Consider the following 5,914-nt stretch of genomic DNA (forward strand, 5'->3'; position numbering starts at 1 on the left):
ACATTTCTGGGCTATTTACCTACAGTATGAGCTCAGACCCCATCTTCACACCTCTTGTCCTGCACGGGCATCTGTTGTGCAGTATTGGAGGAATGGCCAGGCAGTTTGGGAATGTCTTACGAAAATCAACAGTGTTTTGCCCTGAGCCCCATGAAATTCTCTTTTCAACCTCTGCTTTTTGTTCACAGTGTTCCTCCCATGTATCTTAAACTTGATAGATCTCACAGGTGAGCATCATGCATCTTTTGGAAGTTGGGATGGATGGATAGAGACCACTTATGCGGTCGTACTTCTCCCAGTTCTTCTCCCCATAGTCAAACTGCTTGAACTCCCTGGTTTTGGCACTGAAAGGTGGAAACAAAGGGTTAACCTCATGTGGGTAACGCCCTGGATCAGCCCCACCAGGAGTAAAGGACAGCAGCAGGGTCCAGGTGAGTGCTTTCTGCCCAGCACAGCCCTAGTGTCTAGGCTGGCACTTGCTGGTGCCTGTCCCGTGGGCTAGAGCAATGAGAGAGTCCAAAAAACGCAAAAAACACTGGTCTGTACCCAGGATGGAGGCAGGCATCTGGGTGGCTCTGTCTTGGCCAGCCAGAAGCAATAGCTAGCAGCTGTGGCTTTTGACACACATTGTTGTAGCTACTTCAAAATAACTTTTATTGTCTTTGTCTGATTCTACCTTCTTACCTGTCTCCAGGGTGAATGCATTATAAAATATCATCTTCAGAGACTAAAAGAAAAAGCGTTGGTTGTAGTCATTATAAAATCAGAATCTCTACCTGTCCCCAGTGGAAAAGAGTTTTTACTGATGTATAGTCTGGAAAATAGCTAGGTATACATCCAGTGGGCTCTACGGAAAAAGAAATTATTTTCTAAGTGAGCTGGGAATGATGAAAATCTGTCTAGGAAAAAAAAAAATCTAGTCTTGTAACTGCAATGTAAACTTTATATTCTGCATCAGCTTTATTCTGTTTAGAGCTACGAGTAGCTTCAAAATGGAAATACAACTGGTCCAGTCAATTTTTGCTTTTTTTCTGCAGTCTTGTTGCATGCCAGCAGAAAATGAGGCAGGAGTTACCTTTCCTTTGCAGACAAGACCACAAGTTATTCTTTCCTCCCAAAGCCTCCATTAGGTTTTACAACAACTGAAAGAAATCTCCAACTAACCACTGCCTTGAACAGTGCTTTTCACACCTTATTTTCTTTTTTTATACTCATTTTTGTATCTCATTAGCTATCTTCAGGTGCAAGGAAAACTGGAGATGGCTGTGACCTAGAGAGGCTGATGCACATACCACGTTCAAGTTTTTATTGTACCCGCCAATAAGGAAGATCTCATTTTCACAGACTTCAGCTATTAGCAGGTTGCTGCATGCCTTGGCCAGGGTGGCTCTCTCCTTCCTCCCTACCAGAGGGAGCTGGTTTTGTTCCAAATGTTGCCTGCAAGAGCTCCAGGAAACAGGTCGTGGCAGGTCCTGCAATACACATCCCCTCTCCATGAGAACTGCTTGTCTCCAGACAGTGCTGGCAGACAACTCCTCAATATGGTTGTTGTCACATTTGGGCTAGCCAGCCTTTTGATGAGATGGACCCATGGTCACACCCAGTTCTCAGAGCAGCAAGAAACCATTACCATCCTTTCCATGCCATGATGTTGTCCCCATCAACCTGGTGCATCATCTCTAAGGTACCAGCTTCTAAAGCTCAGCCCAGGATGGCCAGACTCATACCACTCGTCTGCCACCTCCATTGACAGATGCTCCTCAGGAGAAGCACATCCAGGGAGAGTGCCAGCTCCCCTTCCAGACCTTCTCCAGCCACTGTAGCAAAGAGTGGAAGGGAGGTGGTGTGGGGCTGCTCTGAGCTACAGAACTGGGGTGTGGTGAGGTCAATAAGCAAAAACATAAATAGGAATGATGGAGAGGTGTGTATATTTTAAACAGTGAAATCTGTGCTCAACTGGGTGGAGAGGGACATCCCTGCTGTTTGAGATCTCCCCACATGTGTCCTCAGTGTCTGCTGCAGGCATGGGCTGAGTGCACAGTGGCAATGCAGAAAACTTAAGTTGCCGAAAGCTCCTGGATTTTGGTAATAATAACACACAAACATCTCGCGTACCTTCAGCACCACATCTGGTAAAAATTCTATCTTTAACACAGGGCCTTTGACGTGATGAAAGGTGTAGAGAGGAGCCAGCACAAAGAAGAGTTGATTTTCTTAACCAGGTGTAGCATGCTTGAAAACACTATGAAACCTGAAAAGCAGCAAGAGATCACAATGATAATCCCAACAACAACAACGCTCATGTCTGACCTCCTGTTTGAGACACAGGGTCTGAATAAAATGAAATGGTCCTGGATGTTAGCAAAGCCCTGGATGGCTGGGCAAGATGTGGCAATCCTCTCCCGTGCAGAAGGACTAAGAAGGCAGGTAGGAAAAGTGGCTGCATGAGCCAACACAGTCCTATCCCCAGCAGTCTCCAGTTTGGCACAGATGTTGCTGCCTGTCCTCTGTAGCATCCCAGCACCCCACTCCTCCTCCTTACTCACCCAGAGAGTTTCCCTGAGTGCGGCTGATGTAGAACAGTTTCTTCTGCCCAGTTTGCCTTAGGATGAAGCCGACCATGGTGGGGAGCAAGGGGAGAAGCTGGAGGAGATGCTCATTTCCCAATCTCCCATGGATATCAGGTGGTGGGTGCTGGCAGCACAGCATACCACCTTCTCACCTGAAATCCCGAATTGCCCAGGCTGTTTCCGATCCAGATGTCGTACCCCACATCTGTGAGGATGATGCCCAAGCTGCTGTTGGAGACATTGTCCACCCAGTCACCACTATCTAAACTGAACCCATGCACTATCAACACAGGTGTCCTGAATCCTGAAAGAGGAAAAATCAGGTACTTCATGCAAGAAAACCCTTCTCATATAGAAATAAAACAGCCCTGTGCATCTCAATATTATTTTCTGCAGGCTGTATACTAAATATTCCCTTCTCCCATGATTTCCCTGGCTCTGCTGATGCTTTTTTGTTTGAAGGCCTTTTGCCACCCTTGGCCCTGAGCTATCAGGAAACCTTGGACCAGGGCAAGGGGTTTGCTCTAGGGAAGGAGTTGGGATTCGCTGGGTCACACTGCCCCATCCCGGATGCAGCGAAGAACTATGCTGAGCTCCTGCATCCCCAGGGATAGCTTAAAGCAGCTGGACAAAAGCTTCTCGTCCCTCTTCCAGCTGCCAAAACTGTGTCTGAAGGCACAGGTGTTCGCACTGGTTTCTCCTTGCACACTGCCTCATCTCTAACCAGGGTCATGGCTGCTTCACCCTTGGTGAAACCAAGCCCACCTGAGGGCCTGGTGTCCCCCTTACCTTGGGGAATCTGGTTGAGGCTGAGGAAGTACCCGTGGTCCATCAGCATGTCGTACTCTTCACTGGGATACCTGTGGAAATGGATCTTTTGGCTCTGCAGGGACAACTGTCCAAGTGAGAGAGTGACCCACTGGTGTCCATCACCCCACACCTGACCCAATTACAGCCACTCCTGCCACCCACCCTCGCTGGTGTCATCTCTGCCTGCATACACGAGACCTGAAGGTCCATCTGCATTAAATGAAGACTAGGGAGAGGCCAACCTCGAGCTAAGGACATGAAATGAGTGACACCCATGCAGAAATAGGAAACTCTTGGTGCCCCAAGTCTCCTGGCTGACCCCAGGTGCAAATGCCAGGGATGTGGAGACCTCAGCTGGTTCCTCAGGGAGGACTTTGGGCACACCATCTGGGGAAGCCCGGGCCCCACGAGGGGTGGGTTTGACACCCTGGCACTTGCGATGATCATGAACTGCTCAGGGTTGTTATGGCTTGCTCCAGTGTGTGGGATGGCATTAGCCTGGGCCAGGCACAGGGCCACCAGCAGCAGCCACATCTCGCCTCTCTGCAGCAGCTGGGAGGTAACAGGGTTGGCATGAGCATGATGGTGGGTGCACTGAGGCATGAGCAAATGGTCTGAAACTCCAGCATTGCTTGCAGGGCCACCAATGCCTGATGCTGCAACACACTTCGGGTGTTTTGAACCCAGACCATGACAGCTGCAGCACCACACGGGACTCTGTCTGGTGCTGGACACTCAGCAGCATCCTGCAGCTCTGGCTGAAGCCAGCTGAGCAAGAGCACCCAGTGGGTGTCCCCAGGGGATGCAGGGGTTGAAATGGAAAGAGACCATGTTTGGTCTGGGGGGCTCTGAGTTGGGCACAGCAGGGGCTGGTAGGGGCTCAGGGAAAGCCACATCTGAAGCTGCTGTCTTGCTCTTTTTCCCTTCCCCAGGACACCTCCAGACACTAGCAGAGGCTACCCAGATCTCTGGGTTGACCCCACAGAGCTGCTTTTATGGTCCCCAGTGGTGCTGCCACTCATCACCTGGTACAAGTGAGTCCGCTCTCCAGGTGGGGGTGGCTGCTCTGCAGGGATGTGACCAGCCTCTGAGAGCCTATTGTCCAGCCGAGAGCCACATCCACACCATGCAGGGCTACGGGCTTAAGCGTTGTATTTTTAGAGGTGTCTTAATATGTCAGTATTAACTCCCACCAAAATCCACCTCCTAACACTTCCCAATCCCCTGGCCAGTTAGGAAAGGACCCCAAGCACCCCTTGCTGACCCTTCCCACCTGGCCCTGGTCCAGCTGCAACTGCAGCATGGGTCAAGCTGCCTCCAGCCACTCCCTGTCTGGGAAAAGCATCACTTCCCTAAAAGCGTCCTTCCCCAAGCAGGAGGGGTTGTTGCCAGAGTTATGTTCTGCAGGAGCTCCTCTGCGCCATTCCTGCCTTGGATGGTTTCAAGCTTGTCACCATGTGCTCCTGGTGTGCTCCTAAGCCCAAAGGGATCCAGACTTCAGGACAGGTCCATCAAAGTCCATTTCCCTGGTGACGCCATTGCAGGAGCTAGAAAGGACTCTGCCTCACAGAGGAGGTGTCTGGGTGCATTTTCCCAGCATCCTTCCAGCACGGGAAGGTCTTCCTGGGCTGCTCAGGAAAATGGAAACACCTACCCACTCTACACCACCACGAGGGCAACAGAGAAATCGCACATTAAAAAAAGTGTCAACTCAAGTCTTGCTCTGTGTTCAATTCCACCACCAACATCTTGGTGCCTATGTCTCGCCGTGCAGGTGAGGATGCTTTGGGATTAAATTACTGTGATGGCTGAGTGAAGGAGAGGTCAGATTATCCCATGATCTTGTAGACAAACAACATTGCTAAACCTGATCTCCCCTACTGGCACTTGTCCTGTCCAGCTGCTGAACACCAGTGGCCATAGCTGCAGGCTGGATCCTTTTTAAGGTGCTTTTAGTCTGTAGCCCCTTCAAACTGCATGTGGAAGGATGGTAGGAAGGACAGCAGGAAGGAAGGAAGTACAGTGGCCACCTTCTCACCAGGCTCAATTGCACACAGACACAGGCAAGACATTGCAGGCCATGCCTAGGGACATCAGAGATAGATCAAGTTACTGAAATGGCCACTTCAGCAAGCAGTGTGGATTACAAGGGACCAAGAAGCCAAGCCTAGTCAGGAATTAGGAGATGCAAGAGGGGCCCTCCGCACGCCAGATATAACAATATGCTTCCCAGCACCATTTTCCTGTTGCAAAACCAATGCAGAGTTTTCATACCAATTGTATTTTCTTGACAAGCATGTCACGTAGGAAACAGCTTCTTTCCCTTGGGTCTACACCTTGGCTTTCAATGCTTGGTTGGACAAAACCAAGGCTGGCCTGAGCTAGCACTGGGGATGATCCTGCTTCGAGTAGAGATTTGGACTAGAGGTCTGCAGAAGTCCTCCTCAAAAAGCCATGGCTGGCCTGGACCCAGATGGAGTGGCCTTTCCCCATTCCCTGGGCGGAGAGGTCTCCATCCCTGCTGAGCTCTGTCC

The 5,914-nt window shown here is 50.3% G+C and overlaps 1 pseudogene; it reads right to left on the reverse strand.

The window, feature by feature from the left end:
* Positions 1–205: 205 nt before the first annotated feature.
* On the reverse strand, positions 206–3,914 carry LOC141469448 (lipase member M-like; annotated as a pseudogene).
* Between the last annotated feature and the right edge of the window lie 2,000 nt (positions 3,915–5,914).

The sequence above is a fragment of the Numenius arquata genome, chromosome 10 (assembly GCF_964106895.1).
Source record: "Numenius arquata chromosome 10, bNumArq3.hap1.1, whole genome shotgun sequence".
Lineage (NCBI taxonomy): Eukaryota > Metazoa > Chordata > Aves > Charadriiformes > Scolopacidae > Numenius > Numenius arquata.